General features: G+C 35.2%; 1 pseudogene; it reads left to right on the forward strand.

Annotated features, from left to right (window-relative positions):
- LOC109333151 lies at window positions 3,125-7,423 on the forward strand (annotated as a pseudogene).

A 13,224-nucleotide genomic window follows, 5' to 3' on the forward strand; every position in this document is an offset into this window, starting at 1 on the left:
AATGATATTTGTTGGGATGCACAATCACATAAAAAGATTAGTTCATTAACCATAAAGTGAGAGATATTCTTGGTTATAAAAAATACAATTTTTATACCTTCATATACATACATTGAATCATATTGCACATAATTTAACAAATGTGAGTTTCATATAGGTTTCTTTCTATAATGTAGACATACACTTCTGGTTAAACGATCTGAAAATAGAATATAACATCCAAAATCGAAACAAACAACTTAAAAAAAGATGGTTCATTCCTTTAAATGTCCACAACTAGCAATAGGCAAAAAATTAATGGTAATTATAAATTTAGAATACCTTTATTATTATTTTTTCTGAAAGAGAGACTCTGTTGATACTGGTTTTCAAATAAAAGAAGAAATGTTACCTGTTACTACCATTCAATTCAATCACAAAGAGTCAAAGACAAACATATTATAATGTAAAATTGAATGATCTAGACCCACCAATCACATTGTTACTCTGTCCACATTAACTACAAGTTAATTAGATGGCACCCTCTACCACTCACGACTTCATGTTAGAACAGTTCCTTAAAACATCTTTAGAGCTTTAATTTGAGGCAGGCCAAATTCTATTTCTCACCCACTCAACTCTATCAGTCACTCCTACTCAAACCAACTAGCACATTTGTGATCACTTTATTGCTTGGTGGACCCATATTCAATTACCTATATCTTTTGTTTCTCATTTGTCGGAAAAGTAAAACATGAATTAAATATAAATTAAGTTTATATTTTTTTATCAATGAAAATAAAATAGTACATAAAGTAGTACACAACTTGTAATAAAAAATGTGCTCTCGAAAGCAATACCTTTCTAGGGTCTACACTATATTAAAGGAGCTTTACCATAATAGCCATTTCAATTTTTATTTATGATATTTTTATAATACAACCTCCACCATCCATAAATAAATATCCTCATTAATTTTTTTTATTATAATTATTATTAAGTTTTCTTCTCAAAACTAATTGAAAGTGAGATGAGTAGCACACAAACACATATTTAAGTCATGCTTAAGAAAACAAATGTGTGATTTACTTTCTAACATGTTTATCTTGGATCATGCGAATGATTATCTTTGCTTCATAATTAAATGATATTTTTTAACTCATTATAAATAGAGAGAAGTTTGGCTCTACATCTAATATCATGTTAAATTTTCATCTCAGAATCAATTGGCACTAATAAAAGTAGTGGAACAAAGCCTAGTTGAATGATTACAAAAATGATTCTTGAAATCTAAGATCCAAATAATCTCAAAACACTGCATTGCTTTGAAATTTTGGCAAATGGATTGTGTCTTCCTTGTCAAAAATTTCAACTAGAGTACAACCAGATTTGTGGTCCACCAAATTGATTGACCTTAATCCAATTTGCTCCCTTGTGGATTTTAGCTTTTGCTGTACTTTCCCTCGCAAACTTTATGGCTAAAACAAATTAAAAAGCCTAAAAACAGTGAAAAACTTGGGCCCTTTTTCTTTCAACTTCAGGTGATGTATTTGACCATTCAATTGAATGGGAATGAACCATGCACAACTTTATATTGAAAAAAAACACCCAACAACCAGCCAAAATCATGGGGTGAAAGCATAAAGTGCCAAACAAGTAAAAATAGAAAAAAAACAATAGTTGATGGAGAATATATAACTATCTAAATAAATAAAGGTAGTTCAATCCATATACTTTCACTTAGTCCGATATCGGAATAATAGATGCCCGCAACCTTATTCTCATTATTTTTAAAATTTGAACTCATAATTAGGTGAGACCTACTATATAGTATCACTTAGACATGGAAACACTGCTCGCGTTATAAATCACTCTTTGCCATCTTCACTAGTGGTGGAGCTTGAATAAGATTGTTGGGGAGCCACACTTTATTATTAATATATTATTCAATATTTTGAAGGCAAACACATTCCCAGGTTTTTTGGTAGATAAGTCCATTTCTTATTTCTAGAGTCCAAGTTATGACAACAATGCTCCATAAATATTATATAATGAAACATATATATATACTTCTCCCACTTATTATGTGTGAATCCTCCATCACATATTATCAAATATTTATCTCAACCAAGCATAGCCAAGGTATTTGGCCCAGAAAAAACATATTGTTCCACCCTGGGTTATCTGCATGCCCCACCTGTTCGGGTGGTCTTCTCTCCCAACGAATCAAGACTCAGGCATGACCAGTTGAAGGATTTCATAGGCTCAATGATAGACTTGTTAGGTCGGGTTTGAGACCACTTCCGCATGACACACTCCAATAACGTACTGTCACACCAACTGCAATCTCACCTATCCTCCAGCCAACACGACAAAGAACATGTTTGAAATATAGCTAACAGACATACCAAAAGTTACAATTCAACTATATACAGAGTACGGACCTACCAAATTCACCTTACACAAGAAAAGCAACTCCGACAAGCTAGAATGGTCAGTCATGCCAACAGTATCCTTCATAAGCCACGTCATTCATCTCAACCACTATAAATGAGGATTTCCCCCAACATGAAATATTTTAATCTCTCAAAATATTCATCACTTATCACTTAGTCATTATTACTTTTTACTTACCCCTTCCTTTCATTTATTATTCCCAAACATTACATCTAATTTTATACTGACTTGATCATCTAAGAACTTTTGTCAGTACATTGTCAAATTCAAGTCAACCTTGACTTAGACACCTTCAAATAAAACTTACCCGAATCTCTCATCAGATCATCTTCAAAAAAAACAACACTCATGATGGTCGAGAGTGTGTGAAGTTACTCTATTATAAATTTCCCCTTCTTTACCCGAAAAAACAAAAGCGAATAAACCTCAAAGGTCCCACCAAAACATCACTAATTTCAAAAGTGCTTCGTTGAAAGCGCTACTACTAAGAAGCCTGAAAATAAATATAAAAAAATAGTCAGAATTCAAAATCAAGAGAGAAGAAAGGTTTTGGCAAGTACGTTACTACGTTTCACGTTCATTATTATTTTAGCTGAACTGGCGTTTTTATATGTTTATGAGAGATACAGAAAAAGAGAGAGAGAGAGTTTATGTATGTGTGTGTGGTTCTCTCAGCGTACCTTGTACTACACCTGCACACAGAAACGGAAAGTTGCTTTCCCTATCTCAAATATACGCTAACTTGCTAATGTGCGCTCCACCTTCTAATCTCTATTAACCTTTCTTTCTTTTCCTTATTCTCTCTTACGCAACCATGCTTCCTCTTTTTATTCTCATTCTGCTCTGCGCACCCTTCTTATCGTGCGCCGTAACCGTCTCTGATATTGAAGCCTTAACTTCCTTCAAGCTCAACCTTCACGATCCTCTTGGAGCTCTCACCGGCTGGGATCCGTCGTCGCCGGCGGCTCCTTGCGACTGGCGCGGCGTCGCCTGTAATAACAACCGAGTTACTGAGTTGCGTTTGCCTCGCCTTCAACTCGCTGGAAGACTCAGTGACCGTCTCTCTGAGTTACGTATGCTTCGGAAGTTAAGTCTTCGTTCAAATTTCTTCAATGGAACAATTCCTTCGTCACTTTCCAAATGTACGCTCCTACGCTATGTGTTCTTGCAGGATAACTCATTTTCCGGTAACCTTCCGGCAGAGATCGGAAACCTCACCGGTCTTTTGATTTTCAATGTGGCGCAAAACCAACTCTCTGGTGGAATACCTGGCGAACTTCCTCTTTCTCTGAAGTACCTTGATCTCTCGTCGAACGCATTCTCCGGCGATATTCCGAGCATCATAGCGAATCTCTCTCAGCTTCAGCTAATCAACCTGTCGTACAATCAAATTTCCGGTGAAATTCCGGCGAGGTTCGGGGAGCTTCAACAGCTGCAGTATCTCTGGCTTGACCACAATCTTCTTGAAGGAACTCTTCCTTCGGCGCTCGCTAACTGCTCTTCGCTCGTACATCTCAGCGTAGAAGGAAATGCTCTCGGCGGCGTAATCCCGTCGGCGATTTCAGCTCTTCCGAAGCTTCAGGTACTGTCACTCTCGCAGAACAATCTTACTGGTTCTATTCCTGCTTCCATTTTCTGCAATGTTTCACTTTACGCGACGTCGCTTAGGATTGTTCAACTTGGATTCAATGATTTCACCGATTTTGTTGAGCCTGAGACGAAGAACACGTGTTTTAGTGTTCTTCAGGTTTTGAATATTCAGAATAATCGCATTAAAGGGAAGTTTCCCTTGTGGTTAACCGTTGTGAGTACGTTATCCGTGCTTGATGTTTCGAGCAATGCACTTTCTGGTGAGATTCCTCCAGAAATAGGACACCTTACCAAGTTGGAGGAGTTGAAGATGGCTAACAATTCCTTTTCCGGCACCATTCCGGTGGAAATCAAGAAATGTGGGTCCCTAAGAGTTGTTAATTTTGAAGGCAATGAATTTTCCGGCGAAGTTCCTTCGCTTTTCGGTGATATGACAGGGCTGAAGGTGCTGTCTCTAGGCGGGAACCACTTCTCCGGTTCGGTTCCTGTGAGGTTTGGTAATCTTTCATCTCTTGAAACCTTGAGTTTAAGAGGCAATAGCTTGAATGGTAGTATGCCTGAGATGATTATGGGGTTGAGCAATTTGACAACCTTGGACCTTAGTGGAAACAAGTTTACAGGTCAAGTTTCTGCTAGTATTGGGAAGCTGAATAGATTAATGGTTCTCAATCTGAGTGGCAATGGCTTCTCTGGAAATATTCCTGCTAGTTTGGGAAATCTTTTCAGGCTGACTACACTTGATTTGAGTAAACAGAATCTTTCTGGAGAGTTACCATTTGAGCTTTCAGGGTTACCATCTCTCCAAGTTATTGCTCTTCAGGAAAACAAGTTATCTGGGGATGTACCTGAAGGGTTTAGCAGTTTGATGAGCTTGCAGCATGTGAACCTCAGTTCTAATGCATTTTCTGGGAAGATTCCTCAAAACTATGGTTTTCTTCATTCTCTGGTTGTTCTTTCATTATCTGATAATCACATAACTGGAGTAATTCCCTCAGATATTGGAAACTGCTCTGACATTGAAATTCTTGAGCTTGGATCAAACTCTTTGACAGGTGTTATTCCGACTGATCTCTCTCGCCTTGCTCGTTTGAAAGTGCTTGATTTGAGTAGGAACAACTTGACTGGGGATTTGCCTGAGGATATCTCCAAATGTTCATCATTAACAGCTTTATTAGTGGATCAGAATCATCTTTCAGGTTCCATACCAGGGTCATTGTCAGATCTATCAAACTTGACACTGCTGGATCTCTCTGCCAACAACTTTAGTGGGGAAATTCCTAGCAATCTTTCCATGATCACTAGTTTAATGTACTTTAATGTTTCAGAAAATAACCTGGAAGGTGAGATACCGCAAACACTGGGATCTCGGTTCAGTAACCCAGCTGCATTTGCAGAGAATAAGAATCTATGTGGGAAACCATTGGATAGCAAATGTGATGATATGAAAAACAAGGACAGAAAGAGGCTGATTGTGTTGATTGTTATCATTGCATCCGGAGCTTTGTTACTAGCATTGTGTTGCTGCTTTTACATTTTCAGCCTTTTGAGATGGCGCAAGAGGCTTAAACAAGGTGTTTCTGGGGAGAAGAAAAGGAGTCCTGCCAGGGCCAGTTCTGGAGCAAGTGGAGGTCGTGCCAGCAGCGAGAACGGTGGACCAAAACTTGTGATGTTCAACACCAAAACCACACTTGCTGAAACAATTGAAGCAACAAGACAGTTCGACGAAGAGAATGTGTTGAGCAGAACAAGGTTTGGATTAGTATTCAAGGCCTCGTACAATGATGGAATGGTCCTCTCAATTCGAAGACTCCCTGGTGGAACATTGGATGAGAACATTTTTAGAAAAGAAGCTGAATCACTAGGCAAGATCAAGCACAGAAACTTAACCGTTCTCAGAGGCTACTATGCTGGTCCTCCTGACATGAGACTCTTAGCCTATGATTACATGCCTAATGGAAACCTTGCAACCCTCCTCCAAGAAGCTTCTCATCAAGATGGGCATGTTCTAAATTGGCCAATGCGACACCTTATTGCACTAGGAATTGCCCGTGGGTTAGCCTTCTTACACCAATCCTCATTGATTCACGGCGATATGAAGCCACAAAGTGTCCTCTTCGATGCAGACTTCGAAGCTCATTTATCAGATTTTGGGTTAGAACGTGTAACAATAGCCAACCCAGGTGAAGCCTCTACTTCAACCTCTGTTGGCACTTTGGGTTACATATCACCAGAAGCAATCCTAACTGGTGAAGTTACCAAAGAGTCTGATGTCTATGGTTTTGGCATTGTATTGCTGGAACTATTAACAGGAAAGCGTCCTGTGATGTTCACCCAAGATGAAGACATAGTGAAGTGGGTGAAAAAACAACTACAGAGAGGTCAAATAACAGAGCTATTGGAACCCGGGTTGCTAGAATTGGATCCAGAATCATCAGAGTGGGAAGAGTTCTTGCTGGGTGTGAAAGTTGGATTGCTATGCACAGCACCTGACCCTCTTGATAGGCCAACCATGTCCGACGTCGTTTTCATGCTTGAAGGCTGCCGTGTTGGTCCTGATATCCCATCCTCCGCCGATCCCACCTCTCAACCTTCTCCGGCATAACTCTTCCGGTCAACTCTTATTATTTTTGTTTTTCAGTAACCTTTCTTTATTACTTTAGTTATTATTATTCGATTTCTGAATGTAACTGTAGTTGTAGTAGCAGTAGCTCTTTGTTTTTATTCTTCCGGATAAAATGGAAAAAAAAAAGCTCTGGATTTGTAGCTACTTCTTTTTGTTTTTTGTTTGGGGCCACATGAGGGAGTGAATAAAGTGTGAATTTTGATGCTGCCTATTTTGTCTTGCAAGCTCTCATTCAGTCAACGTCTTTTGACAAATGGAGCAAGTTTTCCATGTGGATGGACGAATAAGGACATGGTATGGGACCCGCATGATATTTCCCGCTAAACACAACATCATTAATTTGCTACAGTTCCCGTCTCTGTGACGGACCTGGTTTTTTCTGACATCTTCATGTGGTCTTGCGCAGGTTCCGGCAACGGTACGTATGGTGGTGGTTTATGTAGCCGTTAACACTGTGGGGTCCCTGGTTAATGTTGTTCCCAAGGGCAAAGCAGGGCATCGTTATTTGATTATGTATCCCACTCTGATGCAGCTTCAAGAACATGTAAGTGTAGTAGTCCCTTTTAGTGCACCACGTGGGTTCTTCTGTTACTCTATTAGATGATGTAGTTGCTTTTTTCATATATTTTTCTTTTAAGGCGTGAAGAACGGAGTTAGAGAAGTAGAAGAATACATGATTCGCTATTTGGCCCACGGCTCAATAACCTAAACTTTTTTGTGGGTCATGCTAATTTCGCATTTATGGGGAATTTAATTGATTCTGTCTTTTTGCCATTTTTGCTTCTGGGACTTTGGGAGTGCATCAGGGATTTGGAGAGAGCAAAAGTTGGGAAATTACAAAAACAAAAACAAAAAAGACAAAAGCGCCCCCTCTTTATGTTTTTATATTTATTTTCCACAGAAGCTCAAATATCTTTCACTAAGAAAGAAGCTTCCTAGTTTGTGTACCAAGACTCTCTAGAAGTGGGAATGGTATAAAAAATGGTAAAGGTAGCGTTGCGGGTAATAAAATATGCACAAGGATCTGGAATATAAGATTTAAGTTGACTAGCACAAATCACAGGAGTAGAGGCCTAGAAGGGGCACAACCTTCTCTAATAATACCGTTTAGTGACCGTTAAGCATCCTTCCAAGTTTTATAATCGTTTGAAGCAAGTGCAAGATTGGAGTTAGTGCGTGTCTTAGTTTTTTTAGTACCCAGATGCAAGACCGAGTTAGATAAATATTTCTTTAACAAAAAAGAAGACATATCTGGATCTTCCTGAACAGTTCATAAAGGTTGTTTTTAATTAAATTTTGATTAGGACAGCAACTACATTAAAGGGAAGTTGCAATTTTGCATCCTGCTCAAAAAATTGCGTCCATCAGTCTCAAAACTTCCACTGTTCTATTTTATCTCAATATATTGGGTATAAAGTGTAAACAAGTCATAATTGAACATTTTGAAGTTCTATTTGTTTGATGAGTTTAATGAATAAAACTTTAAAAAGCTTTAAAATACCTTTCCAAATTAGAGTGAGATTCATATTTTTTATTTTTATGGATTAAAACCTACTACATGGGCTTTGCAGAGAAGGGCCTTTATAATTCGGCCCCTAGATTTCATAAGGCCATCTCTAGTACTACGATTGTAATAATCGTAGTATGTTTAGCTATTAGCCAATGTTCTACTTGTTATCAATGGTGCTTGAATGAGATGTACGTTCTATATATAGATTAAATCAAATGCATGTAAAAAAATTTAGACATCAGATAATATTCTACTTGCTATGAATGGAGCTTGAATGAAATGCAAGAAAAAAGTTTAGCCATGTGTGACCCCTCTTACCTTATGAAAAAGTATATTAATTATTAGTGTGTTAACTTAGTTAAGAGAATATGCTTTAAAGATATTGATGATGACGTGACAAACAAAAAATATTTAGAATAGCATGAGATGAATGTTAAGGGCGAGAGATATTCTAATAAAAAAATTAAGGAAGAGTGGCAAATAGATGAATGCAAATCTTATAGGTATTACTGCTTATCGTGCACTTTTTCATGGGTACACATATATTGCATAAGTTGTGCCATTATATGTGCTATCAATTGTGATCGGTCAGGAAAATAATTAATTATTAATTTTTTAACTTAAATATATTTTTTTAACTAATGACACGTTAGTGGTACATGCAGTGACACAACTTGTAGGAGAGCAGATTTGCTCTCCTTTTTTATATGCCAGTAAGATATCTGGTTTCATTTCCATTAAAAATTATTTTTATCTTTTCGATTAATTAGAAGTGTGATACATGTAACATTTTCCCAGTAAATTAAAATAGATAGCATTTGCAAATATTGACTCCCATGCGTTTCATAAAATTTTAGATTTTAAAGAGGACAGATTTGGTTTCAATTTCTTGAAGTTAATATGAAATTTACTTTTATAAGAGTACTACCCTTTTATCTCAAATGTTGCACGGACATTTGTAATTTTTATACTTTTAGTTTCGATGAAATCGTGAGCTTTATTTCTTGTGTTTTCAACTATTTCTAATTTTATGCATGAGAATTTGTGTCTAAATTGGAGGTGTATATATGTGCTTGAACATACCTCCAATTTTTTTGATTTTGCCCCATGTATCCAGCACACATATACTGTTGATAAAGATATTATTAGTCAATATCAGGAGGGATGAAAATAGCTAAGATTAATTACTTTTAGCAACCTTATTATAATAAAAACTTATAGGCCCTCATCGCAGGAGTCTGTTGTAAAGCCTGTAATATAGTAACTTAGTAAGTAAATTATATATTACTCACAACAATAAATTTTAGTTTTCATTATACACAAAAATATAATCAGAATAACGTATTCCCTCTTCACAGCAATCTAATTAAATGTACCAACACATTCAAAATAATAATAATGTTATATTAGAGAACATTATATATATATATATATATATGAATCGAAGATCTTAATTGAAAGTTCAAGATTAAAAGTAACATGTGACTGTCATGTAATTAATAACTGATTTTTAATTATAATCATCTATGATTGATTGTAAAGTTCAGATTTATTGTTCTTACAGTTTTTATATGTAAACTGTTCATACTTGAGTCACTTCTTATATATATAATGGATGTAATATCTATAAATGATGATGATGTAATAACAATATATAAAAAACATATATTATACAATGCATACATTTTCTCATATATAATTATCAATAGATTACATATATTAAAAATTATTAATAAATTAATACAATGTATTTGTGGTCCAGAGGTTAATTTTTTTTTAATATTAACTAGCGGATGAATGCATAAAAATAGCATGCTTTCTTCAGGCTTGGAGCCATATCTAATGGGCCATAAAAAGTTTGGAAAATATGCTGGTTTGTACCTGGCCCAACTGTATTTTACAAGGTAAATGAATGTAGCCCTTCTTGGACGTGCAGGATCTCATGATTGTTCTTGATCCTCTTATCTCATCATCAAGAAACCAGAATAGGAAGGTTATATTTCCTTTTTAAGAACCATGATGCAAAACGTCATACGCAACTACAAAATATGCAATTGCTCAACAACATGGCCGGCATATGTCGCAATCCTATTCTCTGTCTCAAACCAATCAAAATATAATTTTTTATTATTTTTTTATTTTATTTATGTGGCAAATTGTGATAGGCTTGGAACAGAGAATCAGAAATAGTTAGGGACAGGTGATTTTTATCAATGTCGCAAAAGGTGATGAAGGAGACTTGCTAAAGGGTATTGAAACCAAAAAAATTATACGTTTTTTATTAAACCAAAAGAATTAATTGCACTTTATTCTGAAAATAATATTATTTTTTCATAAATTGTTAATATTTTATAATTGAGAATCTTGTTTAATAGCTAACTCAATGCCAATGTCCTTCATTTCACATACCAAACGACCATTTATACCAACAACAAAGACACAAACAACATTATTCGTTTTACAGTTGTATCCATGCACGACCTAAACTAATTATTATCCACATTCACATTTGTGACATGATCCATATCGACATATCACATCTCACTATAAATACAATTATAGAGGTATTGCAGGTAAGAGGTTGTGATAATACTAAACATTATTGGAATCAACACATACTATATATAACAGAGATCTCTAACTATCTAATTAATAGAGTTTGGATCAAGAACATAATTAAATATAGCAATGGCCCTAGAAAGTGTTTAATGGATTTATTCGTAAATGGTCTTACAATTTTCAGCATGTAAGATTTAATACATTAATGTGGGGCCTAAATTATCATGTTAAGGTTAAACAAATACTGCAAGTAGTAGAGCTACTAGTATTATGTAATTTTGGAACTTGTAATTCAATCAAAAACAGACAAATACTTATGTTTAGGGGTTGTTCTTTTTGTGCAGCACTGTTTTGGCTTTGTTATATGTGATGTTGTGATTGTTCTTGGGGTACTTCTGCCACCCCTTATTCAATAATAGTCCTTTGTTTTTTGTGATAAAAAATCTATAACTATATGCTTCTTATTCAGTCATGTTCCTGAGGGTATAACTGCATAAGTAAAACATTAAGTGTTGAAATTGGAGAATTCAGAACAATGGTGCATTGGTGTTAGTATGAAATCAGTAGATACAATACTAAAGTGCTAAGAAGCAAATGGAATATGCATAGAGAGAAGCTAAGTCTAAAAAGAGGAAGAAGAATAAGCTAAGTCTTCTATCATACTACTATTGATTATTCATACATATATCACAACACCTCATTTTCTTTCCTATTTTTAAGTGTTGTTACAAATGTTGAACACTTGATGCTCATTCTAGACTATATAGTAATTATTTTTCTTCTTTTTTCAATACATTCTAGAGTAATTCTAAACATCTAGAAGAACCCTCCATAGCTATAGCACAATACCTCCGTTTGAGAAAATAATTGGTACAATTTTATATATATAGAAACTTTTTTAAAACATGTTTGATATATTAATATATAGAAATTAACCACCAATATTGTGTTGATTAATTTGTGTAAAACCTCATTAGATTCATAAGAAAGACCAAAAAGTAAATTGTTTAATTTCTGAGAGTGACATTTGTTGGATGATAAAGTCACACATGCACAAAGAGATGATCATTCCCCATAGAGCGAATTATGCCTTGGTAGTGCAAAAAATATATAGAAATTAACCACTACCATATCACTATTGATAAACATGATAATCAATCATCACCTAATACAACAAAAAATTACAAGTTGATCATGCCTATAATTTCACACCCACAAATCTAAAAAAAAACATAGAATAAAGTTCCATGAAGAGGTAGGGGAGGGGGTCTGAAAAATTGGTATTTAATCATAGTGTATTGAGTGAGATGCTAGGGGTTTGGGCTCTAGAAAGTGAACACACATATTGCAATAACTCAAAGTGAAATGTAAGAATTAGCACCTATAAGGGGTGCAATCATAGTTGGTGTCTTGTGGTTCACACATGGATACAGAGGGAGAGTAAAGTTGAAGACTTTAGAGAACACATCTTATATGTCTATTCATTTTGGTGATTTCTCTTCACCAACCATTGTCAACAACCATCAATAAAAATTTCATAAGTAACATAAAAAAGATATGGTGCAATTAATAGAGAGAGAAGGGTTTGGAGCAAAGTACATGTAGAAAGGGCTAATAAGATCCTTATAGGACCCCGCAAGGATCTCCCACCTTTAGCTGGTTAAACTATTTATTGGGTTTCTCTACCATTTCTCTTATGTGTATAAATAAAATAATAATGTTAAAAATGTTTAACGAACATTAAAATAATTAAAATATGTCTCTCATTCCATATCCTGAGTAATTAGAATATTATAACTTTTTAAAAAAATTATTTTATTCATGTGTCAATATGTGATTGATCGGATAGGAAATGAGATAACGTTGAGAACAAGTTATCCAGTCCCTCTTGAACCTAGCTAGTGGATGACTAATTTGATTATCATGATTGAGAGGTTTGATTTTTTGTATGCATATAAAATTTGTTAACAAAGACAAAATTCACTATAATAGTTTATACTATTTAATTAAAAGAGGTTTGTCTTGGACTAGGGGTGAGCATGAGCCGAGTTTGGATGGGTTAAAGATCGTTTTTCACCCAGCCCTAAATATTTGTTGGTCACTTTTTTGAATTCGGATTCGGCCCTAGACCCGAAGTTAACTCGACCCTAAATAGCGACCGGGTCAGCATTTAAAGCATTTAAACCCGACCTGACACTAGATCCGATTAAACAAAATGCATACTTATTTTAGATAAAGACTTCTCAATATTATTTATTATTATGAATATGTAGTTTGATATATAAAATGATATAGTATATATATTAATAATCATGTATATATTAAGGAAAAATTAAAGAATAAATGATATTTTCGACCAAAATGATATCATTACTCTATACATATTTGAGTAGAAACACATACAAATATGATGAGCAAGTGACCGTGGGACAGGACAGGTCGGGTCATGTTTGGTCCCTATCTAACCCTAAATATTGACTGAGTCTATTTTTGAAACCCGAACCCA

The sequence above is a fragment of the Lupinus angustifolius genome, chromosome LG18 (genome assembly GCF_001865875.1).
Source record: "Lupinus angustifolius cultivar Tanjil chromosome LG18, LupAngTanjil_v1.0, whole genome shotgun sequence".
Lineage (NCBI taxonomy): Eukaryota > Viridiplantae > Streptophyta > Magnoliopsida > Fabales > Fabaceae > Lupinus > Lupinus angustifolius.